Consider the following 16,002-nt stretch of genomic DNA (forward strand, 5'->3'; position numbering starts at 1 on the left):
GCCTGCCACCGAAACAAGGGAATACCTTTCACACCACCCCCTGCCGCCCAAACCCTAACAACAGATGCATCAGACTATGCATGGGGGGGGGGGGCTCACCTGGCAGGGAAGTGCGTTCAGGGCAAATGGAACCCAAGTCAAATGCACCTGCATATTTATCAAAAAGAAATGTTAGCTGTACAGAATGCTCTGACAACCTTTAAGGACCACATTCTTCCAGGACAATTAATGGTTAAGACAGACAACACCACTGTTATGTGTTATAAAAACAAGCAGGGGGGTACACATTCTTACCCCCTCTGCAGACTAGCCATGGCATTGTGGAACACAGCCCTGAGCTACCAACTGCATCTACATGCTCAATTCCTGTCAGGAAAACTAAATACACTGGCAGATGAACTTAGCAGAAACCTCATGGACCCACACAAGTGGAAATTGGAACCAAGGATTTTCAACATGTTGACAAGCAAATGGGGGAGCCCAGATATAGACCTGTTTGCCCCCCCCCCAGAACTATCAATTGGATACATTTTGCACAAAGACTCCCCACAAACAAGCTTGGAAAGTGGATGCTGTGTCCTTCAGCTGAAAAGACGTATCAGTTTATGCCTTTCTTCCCATGCCTTTGCTATGCAAAGTACTACTAAAGATCAAACAAGACAAACCAAGGACGATTTTGATTGCACCAGACTGGCCACGCCAACACTGGTACCCCCTCTTGTGCAGTGTTGGCCCCATGGAACCTGCCTCAGACTCCTACCCTATTGTCTCAGCAAGCTAACCAGATTCTGCACCCTCAGCTTCAAACACTGAACCTGGCAGCCTGGCTAATTACCTAATCTCTCCTTTACCATCCCTCAGTAAACCAGTGATGGATATAATTTTAGAGGCAAGGAGGCCTAGTACTAGAAAATCTTATGCTGAAAAATGGAAAAGATTCTGTGCCTGGAACCAATCTCAAGGGATGAGCACAGCAGTGCCCAATTTACCTCAGATTTTACAATACTTAACTGAGATGCTTCACAAGGGCCTGTCTTTCTCCTTCATCAAAATTCACGCCTCAGCCATTTCAGCTCATTATAATACAGAACCTTCCCTGTTCTCGCATCCCCTGCTCAAGCAGTTCCTCAGAGGGGCCAAAAATTTACGACTACCCAGGAGAGCTCCTACTCCAGCCTGGGACCTTAACTTTGTATTGGAAAAACTCACTCTTCTGCCTTTCGAGCCAGCTGCTACTGAAGACTTAAAAGTTCTTTCTTGGAAAACAGCTTTCCTTTTAGCAATCACTTCAGCAAGAAGGATATCTGAATTACAGGCCCTTATGGCATTGGAGCCTTTCATCATCTTTCATGCAGACAGGGTGTCCCTCAGAACCCTTCCCTCCTTCATGCCGAAGGTGGTATCCAGTGTAGCCCTTAATCAGTCCATTCATTTGCCAACCTTCTTTCGTAATCCGCAGAAAAAAGGGGATCGGATACTGCACTCATTAGATGTGCACAAACAACTTAGATTCTACTTGGACAGGACTAAACCTCAAAGGAAATCTCAACAACTGCTGGTGGCATTTGCTGCAGGGGCAGAGGGGAAGGCTATTTCAAAGCAAACCATTTCCAAATGGATAGGCCGTTGCATTCATTTCTGCTGCAAGCACCATGGAAAACATATCCCACAGGGGATCAGACCCCACTCAACCAGGGCTGCATCTACCTCTACAGTCTTTCTCAGAGGCGTCCCTACCAGGGACATCCTAGAAGCTGCTACCTGGAGTTCTGTACATACTTTGACCAAGCATTACCATCTGCTTGTTTTCTCTAAATCCAGAGCTGGCTTTGCCACTGCAGTCTTGCAGGGCCTTATAGCTGGTCCTAATGCTATCTAAATTCCTCCTCCCATCCTTAGCTTTGGGAATCTACCCAAATGTGATGACTGCAACAGTGAAACACGAAGAACATAATACAGTTGTGTACACTTACCATAAATGTAGATGTTCAAGTGCATTCACTGTTGCAGTCCTGGTTACCCTCCCTCTAGCCCCCTTACTTCTTTTGGCTATAGCTCTACTCTCCTTTACTATGCTTAAAAGCTTTTTGGTGTATTTGCTTTTTTGTTGGAGGTATAACCTTGTATATTTATAGATTTAGTTGCTTCCCATTGGGGGGCACCTGACATCTGGGCCAAGAAAAACTGATGTAATGGTGTCGGCTGCATGTTTTATATCCCTGTTGACCTGATGTCACAGAAGAAGGGACAGCAACCGACACAGGACCCAAGACTTTGTTAATCAGGCCGACTGAGGGCTTTTTCAAGAAGATAACCCAAATGTGATGACAGCAACAGTGAACACACTCGAACATCTACATTTATGGTAAGTGTACACAACTGTAATTTCCCTGCTCACACAAAAGTACAATGTTTTCAGTTCGTCTTGGTACTTTAAAGTGGGTCTATATTATCTTGTCGATTAATCTTTTTTTTCCCCTGGGAAGAAAGTCGCTGATTTGGTCGTTTGGCGATTACAGAGTTCGCTGTTTACTTGTCGATGAAGACATGTTCGCTGAACACGTCTTTCGACAAGATAATATAAACCCCTTTAAAGTACCCCCTAAAAACCTTCCACAAATTTAACACTAGGTAAATATTGCAAAATGGCCTGCTTTGCATTTAACAAAACATCCTTTTCAACACCACCATTCCATACACTTCTGTAATCTTTTTTGTGTTAATATTTTCAGTTTTGATACAGTATTTGGTAAATATTTCTTTAATTCTTCCTGTTCTGTAACATCCATTCTAAATTACACAGACACATGCTTTTTTTACGTACAGTCTTTGACCCATAAAACTATAAGTCTGGCACAGAGGATTAAGGAGCTGTTAACAAGATGTTTTCTGTTGTCCAGGGTTTGATACCCTGAGCCTCCATTGCCTAACTATATGACCCTGAGCAAGTCCAATTAACTACACAGGCCTGTCAGGCTAAGTCTGAAAAAAGTCAGAGTCAGTGGAGATCAGTGCTCTACCTCGGTAAACAAAATTGTTCCATAGATAAATGTCTTTTTTTTTTTTCTTTTCATGTTCAGTTAGAAATTTACGCAGCAAAAATCCAGTTTCAGATGAATGTTACAGAAACCTGTTTACCTAAATGAATAAAGTACCTTTCATCTCTTACAGAAAAATCCTAACAATTTGACTAAATTGTACCAAAAGACCCCTCTACAGCAGCACCATTTACAATTCTTAGTCTTGCAGTGCTCCTTTTTTTAACAAAGAAAAGTATTTACAAATGCCTTTTTTTCTTGCCTCTTGTTGCCATTGACCATGACTTCTGAAAAAATCGTACTCTGAAATGATTCTTCTCTGCCATTAACTTTATCAGAAACTTTTTTTTTTCTTCCACATCCACAGTAAACACACGATCCTCCATCTTGCCACAAGATATAGCAGACTCTTCTCCTGGGTCCTCCTTGTCAAGCAACTTCAGCAGTTTTTCATTGTGTATTCCATCATCCTCCAACAATTCTGTTACAGTACTTCCATGTACATAATCAGTTTTAAGAAGCGGCAAATTATTGCTTATTTGCACCATCCAGTGCAATAGAACCATCTTCCAATGTCCCCACATCATCTGCTACTTTTGCCATCATGATTTTGCTCCTTTTGACATCCTTCTCCATATTTCCAAATGATTTTGCACTGTGCTACTCCATGCTGTTATTTCTGATAGCCTCCATCTTTGAAGTCTTATAAGCACTAATAACAGCCCTCTGGTGCCATCTAGTGCTTGAAAAGCATTCATGAAGTTCCCAGATGTCCCTTGTGGGTCTAACCTCGTCAGCAAAGGAAAATTAAATAAATAAATAAAATCCTTTCTATAAGTTTTTGAGTTCATTTTTATCTGCAACCCTCAGGGAAATAGTTGGCCTATAGCATAAACCACTGATTGCCACAATCAGCTGCAAGCAGTGGTCAGGGAAGGCTCTAAAGTCAACAGAGACTAGCATGAATACCTGAAAGTTGCCTGGAGAGAAAGTTCAAGAGTTCAAGGAGAAGCCCTAGGCTTTTGCACCTCAGGAAGAAGAGGAGATGCATGGAATTGAAGAATGGCAGCACTTCAAAGCACCTGTATTCCATCAAAGAAAAGCACCAAAAGGTGAAGAGAAAACACTATTTGGGAAGAGTCCTGTAACTGTTTTCAAGATTCAACTTTGGTACAAGAGATGGCTTCCAATAATTTAGAGAAAAAAGGCTGTGGGCTGTGTTGCCACGCAAAATAGATCAATTGCTGATACTGCAGTGCAGCAGAAGATAGTGCTGTACTCTTCAGTGAGCCTTCCTTCAGATGAGACTTTAAACCAAAACCCCATCAACCTGAGCTGGTGGTAGCTCAGGTGGATGCAAAAGATCCCATGGTACCTATTGGAAAGAGTAGGGGAAGTTCCCCAATGCCCTTGCCAAATTTATCCTAGTGGTATAAATACTTGTCTTTGGCCTCCCCTTAAAAGAGGCTACTAACCCAGTCAACAAAGGCTAAATAAGTAAATAAATTATATATATAAATTATATATATATATATATATATGTGTGTATATATATATATATATATATATATATATATATATATATATATAAATAATATATAACTAAAGGTTGGTAAAAATAAAAACTTTAATTAGCTATTCAGGTGAGCTGATAAAACTGCAAAAATGAGAAAGTGAAATGAAGAAAAGGCTGGCTGAGTATGAGGCTTTTCAAGCAAAGCTGTTTCAAAAAATGGTAGAGTTAGAAGATGGAGAGCACAGAGAAAATCTGAGATTTTCTTCTATACCAGAGAAATTGGAAGGAGACCATACTAATTTCATTAAAGCAGACATAAGCAACTGGACTGGTATTCCACAACAAGATTTTGTAATTGAAAGGGCACATTTTTGCTTCAAATGTGGCCATCAGGTAGCAATCATTACCTATATTAGTAAAGATAAAGTCATACCAGAAGAACGAGTTGATCATAACAAAACTGTGGCGGAAGGGAAAACTATTTAAATTAGAGACATTGTGTTTGTGGAAAATTATTTACTGTACAACAAGCAGAAGAGAAACAAATGTTTCCCAGCAGTCCGGGAATGTAGTGAGGCAGGCATGAGATTCAAACTGCTTTATACAGCCTGTCTTCAGAATACTTTTCCTAGAAGATCAAATACATTTTTGGATGCGGAACAAGCTAAGGAGGAATTAAAGCAATTTTTGTCCCACAAAAAATGAGCCATAAAACAGAAGAGGACTCTGCTTCTCATTCTTCTGACAATAAACCTCATAGAGAAACTTTTCCAGTGAAACCTTTTCCAGTGTTCCAAAGGAAAATATTTGAAAGACAGAAAAAAGTACAGGAGTTGGCTAGCAGAATTAGGAGTACCTTCAACTTGAACCAGAGTCTGGTGTTGGGATATGGAAATGAACAGGATGAAAACCAGTAACAATGACATTAGTGAATAAATGGGATGCTGTAAAGCATAAAGCATATGTTTTTTGCAAGAAAATGTCTGAGAAAGACTAGACTTTTGCTGACTTATTTAAACTTATGGATAGACTATAAAGCTTACATCTCATTTTACCTCATTAACTTTTAGAGGACATAAAAGGAAAAACATAACTGTAAGCAAACGTTTCTGTTCTTATTAGTATTTATATAAAAAAAATTCATGATATAAACTGAATGTTTTATAACAAAGCAGTTTTGTCTATAGAGTGCATCAAGAGTATTTTAAGTCTGGGGGATGTCTTTTCAGAAAATGTTGTATACATTAAAGATATTAAAGTAAATAAGTATTTTTTATTTGTAAGAAATATAGGCTATACAGTATTACAGAGTGAGGTATAAGAGAGCATTGATTATACTATATGTAGCGTTAACTCATCCAAGCCTAAAATGCCTTTTCTGTATTCTTCCACTTCATACCCATACATTCTTATGATGTGCAGAACTTTTTTGGGTCTGTCTTCTTTAAGTGAATTAACAGATAATAGGTAGGATTGGGAAAGGCAAGGAGTTAATAAAAGGATAGTAAGACTGTTAGTCTAGAATATCCACAGTGTAGAAATTAATCTTTGTTTACCACTTACTTATTCTTGGTTTAATAGTTATGTTCATATTTTCACATCTAAAACCAACATTTTATTGAGGTCTGTGGTGTGAAATACCAATGTGAGAGACAGGACAATTCACTGAAAATGCTGACTTATATCACTATATTGAAATATTGCTAGTTTGTTAGTAGTTATGAAAGTGAGCAATATTTCCATATCCACTTAATATATCAAAAACAGTGACTTACAAACTGTTGCATGACATGAGGTTAAACCTTAGATCTTGCCAAAGAAAACTGTCTTTAAAATTTGCACTGTTAGTTGCACTTCTGGAAAGATATCCAGTGTTAGTATTACTTATTAAACATATGTTTTTTTATTTCTGTAAATATCTCAAAAAACAAGCACTTGCAGAGGAATTTGTTGTTGTATGAAAGCTTATGTTTGGTTAACAAAATGTTCTCACCATGTAGGTCTAGTTTGTATAGTTTTCAAGGTATGAGAATTTGGAAATATTTAGAAAAAATATAATTTGGGGTTTGTATGCTGTATGATATATTACAGTATTTGTGGAATGCACTGACTGTTACCACTGTAAAGAATACTTCTTACTGATAAAGCTATTAAACTGTACAAATAGCAATGTTAATTGTTCACAAATTATTTCCATTTGTTTATCTTATACTTTTTAAGTTTATTTTTTCTGAAAATGCTCTGGAATCCATGCAAGATGTGTGTAGGTTGCTAGTGGTGTGACATTCAATACAACATAGGCGTTAATGAGTTAAGATATGTTCTTATTTTTACAGGGAGTGAATGTTTAGATTAATGCCTGTGGCTTAAGCTATAAAACATTTCTTGTAAGCAAGTAAGCTTGAAAAATAAAAACAAAGTATATTTAGCTGCAAGAATATTAGCTTGTTGTTTTTATCCTTTAGCAAATTTCCTTGGTGAGAATTGATTTGTCTGCAGCTGGAGGCAGTTGTGCATTCTGTTCATCTATCTGCAGAGCTATTAGCTGTTTTTTTTCTCATTGCTGACTACATTTACATGGATGTGAGCTTGTCTGCAGGTAAAAATCAATTAATCTTGACAGTTCTGAGCATTCTTTACTGAGGGTAATGCAGAATTTAAAGGTACAATGGCAAGCAGTTCAGTGAAAAATAAAGTTGTGAATTATGGGGAGTGAATAAGGGATAGCAGCCTCACTAGCAGGCTGAATATGTTAATGCATTTAGAACACTGTATAATTTAGTTTTATTTAAAGATAGTTAATGTTTTTCCCCCTTAAAGCTAAAAGTTAATGTTTACTGAAATCATACAAGCTGTTTTTCACGTTTGGCACAGGAACAGAGATAAGAAAAGAACACGTACACCAATCAGCTTAAGTGGGAACACAGGGTAACACTTTAGTAGCCTTCATTTTAAGTTGGGTAAAGCCTGTGGGTGCAGGTGTCAGTATAGGTATTGTTCCTATCTGGAGAGTTAAACTTAATTTTTTGAAGATGTACATAGTTATGTGTGTTCTAAGTTAACAGGTGATGGGCATGTTCTGAGAATGTATGCATTTTGTTGTTGGAGGGTTTCCATTAACATAAACATCTTGAAAATGTGACATAGGTTGAAATGGTGATGAGAAGAAACAATTGTATAAAAGATCAGCCTGCCAAACATTAGTGTGTGCATGTAAGACAAAAGTTGGAACTGTCTTGTATATTTGGTGGGAACAGTAGCTTTTTATCATAATGGTTACACTATCTATATTATCTTGGAACGTAAATAGCCATCCAGATAAAAGAAAGGAAAGTGTATTGAATTATATTAAGAAATGGAGAGTGCAAGTAGCAGTGCTGCAGGAAATCCATTTGGAAAGAAATGTACATGTGAATTTGCCAATAAAAGGATTTCAGGATATTCAAAAGGATATCTGGGAGAAAGGAAAAGAACACTAATAATACGTAGTGCTAGAGGTGCTCAGATAGTGATAGATGAGAAAAAAGTCAATAATGGTAGATTTGTGGTAGTAGAGGCTATTGGCAAGAGATTAGGATTATGATGGGGTTGATTTATATTCCACCAAAAACTGTTATAGAACTTAAGAAATTTTGGGTAGAAATCAGCTTTCAGCAGGGAGTATTACTTGTAGATTGGGACTGGAAATTGATTTGCAATAGTGAAGATGCATCGGGGGACCTAGAAGGGAGTATATTAACAAAAGAGGGTAGATTTCTAAAGAAATGTATAAAAATATTTTGTAAGGAACAGTCCTGCTTTTTTCCCCCTTTTAAAACACCCAAACCCAATTGGTTTAAAAAGGTTTGGTTTTGGGGGGGAAAAAAAAGACCTTTCTTTAATCCCCAAAACCCCGGGATCTGGGGAATTTTTCCAAAAAAAAACCCCAAAGAAATCCAAAATTTTTAAAAAAGGTAAAAAAAAAAAAAAATTTTTTTTGTTTTTCTTTTTTTTTGACCTCTTTCAAACCCTTTTCCCCTTTTTAAAATATAATGCCCCATTCGGGATGTATCTCACCCGACACCTGCAGCAATTGGAGAGACCCCAAAGTTCCTCACCAAAAGGATAAAGGGACTCCAAAATCTGTCATATGCTGCCAGACTGAAGAAACTCCAGCTTTATTCAGTCGCATACTGCCTGCTCAGAGGCGACCTGTGCCTGACATACAAGGCCATGTCCAACCCGGAATTAATGGACATGCTCCACCTCAAAAAATCCAAATCTACCAGATCCACTAGAGCAAGCGACTTAAACCTTAGCACGGATATAAATAGGACATGCTGGAGGGATAGATTTGTCACCCAGAGACTCCCTATGCTGTGGAATAAAATCCCAGTCCATGTGAGGCAGAGCACCTCACTGGCTCTGTTCAAGAGAAATCTTGACCGGTGGATGGGAGATCGTAGGTTTACCCAGGGAATCATCTCTGTGTCACTGCTGGACAGAGGCACAACAAACTAATGGGCACAGTATTTTTTAACATAAGGGGTGGTGTAAGCCACAAAACTTTTGGGCTAGGCTTATAAATGCCTTAGGGCAGATAGCCTAGTATAAACCTATGAACCTATGAACCTATAAGACTGTTAGTCTAGAATATCCATAGTGGAGAAATTAATCTTTGTTTACCACTTACTTATTCTTGGTTTAATAGTTATGTTCATATTTTCACATCTAAAACCAACATTTTATTGAGGTCTGTGGTGTGAAATACCAATGTGAGAGACAGGACAATTCACTGAAAATGCTGACTTATATCACTATATTGAAATATTGCTAGTTTGTTAGTAGTTATGAAAGTGAGCAATATTTCCATATCCACTTAATATATCAAAAACAGTGACTTACAAACTGTTGCATGACATTAGGTTAAACCTTAGATCTTGCCAAAGAAAACTGTCTTTAAAATTTTCACTGTTAATTGCACTTCTGGAAAGATATCCAGTGTTAGTATTACTTATTAAACATATGTTTTTTTTATTTCTGTAAATATCTCAAAAAACAAGCACTTGCAGAGGAATGTGTTGTTGTATGAAAGCTTATGTTTGATTAACAAAATGTTCTCACCATGTAGGGCTAGTTTGTATAGTTTTCAAGGTATGAGAATTTGGAAATATTTAGAAAAAATATAATTTGGGGTTTGTATGCTGTATGATATATTACAGTATTTGTGGAATGCACTGACTGTTACCACTGTAAAGAATACTTCTTACTGATAAAGCTATTAAACTGTACAAATAGCAATGTTAATTGTTCACAAATTAAAGTTTATTTTTCTGAAAATGCTCTGGAATCCATGCAAGATGTGTGTAGGTTGCTAGTGGTGTGACATTCAATACAACATAGGTGTTAATGAGTTAAGATATGTTCTTATTTTTACAGGGAGTGAATGTTTAGATTAATGCCTGTGGCTTAAGCTATAAAACATTTCTTGTAAGCAAGTAAGCTTGAAAAATAAAAACAAAGTATATTTAGCTGCAAGAATATTAGCTGGTTGTTTTTATCCTTTAGCAAATTTCCTTGGTGAGTATTGATTTGTCTGCAGCTGAAGGCAGTTGTGCATTCTGTTCATCTATCTGCAGAGCTATTAGCTGTTTTTTTTCTCATTGCTGACTACGTTTACATGGATGTGAGCTTGTCTGCAGGTAAAAATCAATTCATCTTGACAGTTCTGAGCATTCTTTACTGAGGGTAATGCAGAATTTAAAGGTACAAGGGCAAGCAGTTCAGTGAAAAATAAAGTTGGGAATTATGGGGAGTGAATAAGGGATAGCAGCCTCACTAGAACATTTAGAACACTGTATAATTTAGTTTTATTTAAAGATAGTTAATGTTTTTCCCCCTTAAAGCTAAAAGTTAATGTTTACTGAAATCATACAAGCTGTTTTTCACGTTTGGCACAGGAACAGAGATAAGAAAAGAACACGTACACCAATCAGCTTAAGTGGGAACACAGGGTAACACTTTAGTAGCCTTCATTTTAAGTTGGGTAAAACCTGTGGGTGCAGGTGTCAGTATAGGCATTGTTCCTATCTGGAGAGTTAAACTTAATTTTTTGAAGATGTACATAGTTATGTGTGTTCTAAATTAACAGATGATGGGCATGTTCTGAGAATGTATGCATTTTGTTGTTGGAGGGTTTCCATTAACATAAACATCTTGAAAATGTGACATAGGTTGAAATGGTAATGAGAAGAAACAATTGTATAAAAGATCAGCCTGCCAAACATTAGTGTGTGCATGTAAAACAAAAGTTGGAACTGTCTTGTATATTTGGTGGGAACACTAGCTTTTTATCATAATGGTTACACTATCTATATTATCTTGGAATGTAAATAGCCATCCAGATAAAAGAAAGGAAAGTGTATTGAATTATATTAAGAAATGCAGAGTGCAAGTAGCAGTGCTGCAGGAAATCCATTTGGAAATAAATGTACATGTGAATTTGCCAATAAAAGGATTTCAGGATATTCAAAAGGATATCTGGGAGAAAGGAAAAATAACACTAATAATATGTAGCGCTAGAGGTGCTCAGATAGTGATAGATGAGAAATAAGTCAATAATGGTAGATTTGTGGTAGTAGAGGCTATTGGCAAGAGATTAGGATTATGATGGGGTTGATTTATATTCCACCAAAAACTGTTATAGAACTTAAGAAATTTTGGGTAGAAATCAGCTTTCAGCAGGGAGTATTACTTGTAGATGGGGACTGGAAATTGATTTGCAATAGTGAAGATGTATCGGGGGACCTAGAAGGGAGTATATTAACAAAAGAGGGTAGATTTCTAAAGAAATGTATAAAAATATTTTGTAAGGAACACATGAATCCAGTAGCAGAAACTGACAGAATTTCCATATTATTCCTCAGGGTACCTTAACTGGGCTTGACTGTATAGAAATCATGTTTCACAAGGACATGTGCATTTGATTGAAAGCCTTGATACCCATCCAGTAACAGTTTTAGATCATGCACCAATAAAAATTAAGTTAAAATGCATGGGTACTGAAGTGAAAAATTAGATATTGGTGCTTTCTCATTTGCCTGTTAAAAAGAGGCAATTTTAAGGAATGGGTCGTGGAAATTATTTGATGGTTATTAAAGAACATAGAAATTTCTTCAAAAGTAACAGCTAGTGACTGGAATAAAATGAAAATGGTGTTTATAAATAAGGTAGAAATAAAAACAAAAGAGGTGTGGTTCAGAATTAATAGGAAATGGGACTGACAAAAGTTGAAGTATTGCAGAAAAAAGAGGAATCTCTCAGAATGAGAAGCAGCACAACTGCATAGTGGTAAAAAGAAAACTAGAAAATTTGGATACCAAACATGAGTTTAGAAAATTTACTGTGAAGCAACTACTTTTTGATAACTCCAGAACACAAAAACTTTTAGCACAATGGCTTGGGTAACAGAAAGTCGAAAGGGTCATCACCAGATTTAAGGAGCCCATTACAAGAAAAGTAACCAGAGATCCTATAGAGATATTGGGGATATTTTGGAAATGTTATGAACATGTGTATAAAGCAGAGGATTATGGAAATCAAATAAGAGCACAAATGGAAAGATTTATGGAAGACTTAATTATGCCAAAGTTAGAGGCAGATGAGGCTCAACAAATAATAGTTACAATAGGAGAAGATAAGAGAAAAATGGTTACGTATAATCAGTCTGTAGGAAGGTCTCCAGGGACAGATGATATTCCTGTGGAAGTTTGGAAGTTAAAACAAAAGAAAGTGATACAGATCTTTAAGATTTTGTTTTGAGTATTTTAAAAGAGGGGGAAGCACCAACATCTTGCAAGAAAGCTGTAATGGCTGTATTACCCAAATAAAGTAAAGACCTGTCGGAGCCAGTTTCAATTTTAAACTGTGATTATAAAGAGTTTGTCTAAACTAGCTAAAAGAATGGCAAACGTTTTGCCAAAATTGGTAGATATTGATCCATGTAGTTTTGTGGTCAGGATTTGCCAGCATTAATTGAACTTTCATAGAGCAGTGATGAACTAGAGGGAAGCAGAATGTAATAAAATATCACTGTTGTTGGTGGGTCTTGATGCAGAGAAGGTATTCAACAGAATAAGTTGGGATTTTATTAGTAAGGCACTGGAAAAATTTGCATTCCATGATACTATAATAAGGTTAACTTAGAGGTTATATGAAGGGCTGCAGGCAAGAAAGTGAGAGGGTTCCTCTCTGCTAAGTTGTGTTTTGAACAGAGGAACCAGGCAGGAGTGCCCTCTTTCCCCCTGATATTATTTTCTACCTGATAAATCCAGAAAAGGATATCTCAGTATTTTGAAACTTTGAGACAGTTTCAGGTCTTTTCAGGTTTAAAATTAAAGAAGGTCAAACAATGATTATCACTGTAAGTTATGTACCCACACATGAATCGGTTCAACTTTACCCATATTTACAGGGACACACAGTAAGTTGAAGTATTTAGGAGTCTGGATTAAAAAGGCTTCTGTTATGGCAGCTAAAGATATGTAGGAAGATACTAAATAAAAGATCATACAAAAACTGGGAAACTGGAAGCTGTTGCTTATAGGTATGGATAGTAAGATACAACCAGTGAAAATGTTTTTAGTCCCTTTAGTTTTATGTACAGGTCTGGCATATTTTTATCGACCAGAGAAGAAGTTGTGGACAGTAATTAATAAAGACCTGAAGGAATTTATCTGGGTGGAGATCTAATTAAACTTTTATACTTGTGTGACTTTGATAATTTGTAGCTTGACTTTGATGAATGTTGTATACTGTCGATTTAACAAGATCTCAGAGCCCAAAAGTGAATAATGCAGAAACTTAAAGGATTGGATGTTAGGATGGATGATTTGGTGCATAATTGGTTCTGTGGAAACCTTCATAGAATGATTAAGGATTTCTTCTGCAAATGAAACTATAGTAGAGATGCATATTAGATGTCATACTAGTTTGTTTTTTGTGTTGCTGATATTGGTAATGGATAGTAGAATCCAGTCAGTCCTTTGGTAGGTGACACCAGTATATGAATGACAATGTCTTATTGGAGATCTTCCTTAAGATGGCTGTAAAACTCTGAATTATTTTTTTAATTTATTTTAACATTTGTTCACAGGGAAAGTCTGACATGGAACAAAGCCAATTTTCAGCAGAGGCCTGGGGAGAAATGCTCCAGACACAAGTCTTTGTAACGTGGGAGGAAACTGGAGTACCCTGAGAAAACCTGCACGAATGCAGGGAGGACATGCAGACTCCACATAGAAGGCTCTCCAACTGAGATTCAAACCAAAGAACCAGTTGCTGTGAGGCTACAACGCTACCGCTGCACCACTGTGCCGTCCACATGATGAATGGTTATAGAGGTAACAATGACAACTGCCTTAACAAGGCTCTCTTGAAATGGATAGAGAGGCAGCCACTCTTATAATTTAGAAATCTAAGCACTGTGGTAATAGCAGCCATACTTTGACATGTAGATTAGGGGTGACACACAGCAAATAAAACAGTTGAAGAAAACGACTTTGATGTGGGCATTACATTAACCATGAATTCTGTAGCTTAGATTACAAATGCTACTGCCAAGGCAAGCATAATTTTAGGTTGTTCTGCAAGATGAAATAGTTTACTTAGAAGTGTTGCTAAAGTTTGCATTGTATTCGAATATAGCTTGGCATTTTGGCATAGTTAAAGAAGAGAATTAAATTTTTGCTTAACATGTGGACCATCATAATGCATAAAACTTTTCATGAGATAGATTATAGGTAGAATAAAGAAACGGAGACAATTTACAAGGAACAAGAGAGAGAATATGATTGAATGTAGGTCTAGGCTTTTAGACCTGTGCAAAGCCAAGTTACAGAACTAAAGTTAAGTGATTGGAAGTGTATGAGGTGACATAGAAGGAAGTTAAAGATTTCTTTAGACTGTGTGTGTGTGGGGTGTCCGTGTGTGTAATATATATTTGTTATGGTGATGGCAAGTAATAAGGCTTTGAACGTATGTAGTGTGGGTGGACATAAAATTAAATTTAATTTGCTATATGTGGCTGACAGCAGGGGCTGGCTCTGACAGCAAAGCAAACAAGGTGGACTTGTTGCTGATTTGCTAGTAGTTTCATATGTTCATGCGTGTTATGTAAGCATCGTACGGCACTGGAGCAGAGCATTGTCTTGAAGAATGAGCAAGTGCTTCAGAGTTAGTAGTGGTAGAAAACTAGACAAGGTGAAAGAAGTGCAGAAAAGGGCACTAGAAATAGTGCAAGAAAAAGTGGTGCATAGGAAACAGTAAAATAGAATGGGGTTGGTTCTGGTTCAATGTAAAACAGGCTTTTCACAGATCAGTGAATTTATGGAACACCATGCATGAGGTAAGCTGTAGTCTGAGAAAAGACGATAGAACTGAAAAATTCTGAAAAAATTAACATTTCTTGAAAAACTGGAAAATTAACCTGTATGTTGCCTGGACTCTGAAGCTTATCTAGTAGACAGGGGAATGAGCAGATGAACTGTATAGTCTTTCTAGTTGTCTGTGCTGTACCAGGTGTTATGACCGTATCAGTCAGTGGGTAGATTACACTATTGATTGATGAAACCCCTTGTCAGTACCCTAATTCCCTTTCTTATTGTTATGGCTGGTATTGATTTGCCGATGCAGGGCTAATAATTTATGAATGACCATTCACGGCCATCATCTGATTCTTCTTCCTTGTAGCTGCAGAATTTTCCTCTTTCTTTTGGATTAATGGGACGAATCATGATTTCATTTGTTTATACAAGTGCCTGTGTTTAAGAAGTCATTCTTTACACGAGTGCAGTGTAAACTATCAATCTGGCTATACTGACCTTCTTTAACAGGCGCTCATCAGTGCACCCTATTTTTTTACCCTTCTTCCAAGAAAGATTTACCATGAATATTAATTCTTTTCCATCCCAGGCAGTCTTTTGAGAACATTTATATTAATTACATTTTTTATCCAGATCTCTGAAATGTTTTAAACTTAAAAAGTAAAACTTGAATTGTCCTCCTTGGCATTACAAAAGTTGTAATGCAGAATCTGTGCTATAAAAGCTGCCAGTGCAGTGTAATAGTTTCACATTGTAAGCACTGTGTGTTCTGAGGACCATGTAATTTGTGAGATGCTTATACTGGTATGGCCTGTATTAGTGCTTGCTTGTTCATGATTCTGAAGTAGAGATAGAAAACAATCATGTAAGGTAAGTGATATGCAGTGTATTATTGCTGCTGCCATATTTGTTAATTTATCCAGTCCCTTGTTATTTGAATTTATATAGCTTCAGTATATTAAAGTAAAGAGGTGTGGGGATGAAAGCCCTAATGTGGGAGGCACAATGGGTTAGACCCCCCCCCAAAAAAAAACACATCTTAAATATTGCCATTTGCTTTTTTAACAATTTTAGTTTGACAGTTTTG

At 37.0% G+C, this 16,002-nt stretch overlaps 1 protein-coding gene across 1 annotated transcript in view; it reads left to right on the forward strand.

Moving 5' to 3' along the window:
* Positions 1–16,002, forward strand: part of PEX1 (peroxisomal biogenesis factor 1) — a 1,694,243-nt gene that overhangs the window by 243,830 nt on the left and 1,434,411 nt on the right. The gene's annotated exons all lie outside the window — the stretch shown is intronic.

This window comes from Protopterus annectens, chromosome 3.part1 (genome assembly GCF_019279795.1).
Source record: "Protopterus annectens isolate FY-2018-M chromosome 3.part1, PAN1.0, whole genome shotgun sequence".
In the NCBI taxonomy this organism is placed as follows: Eukaryota; Metazoa; Chordata; order Ceratodontiformes; family Protopteridae; genus Protopterus; species Protopterus annectens.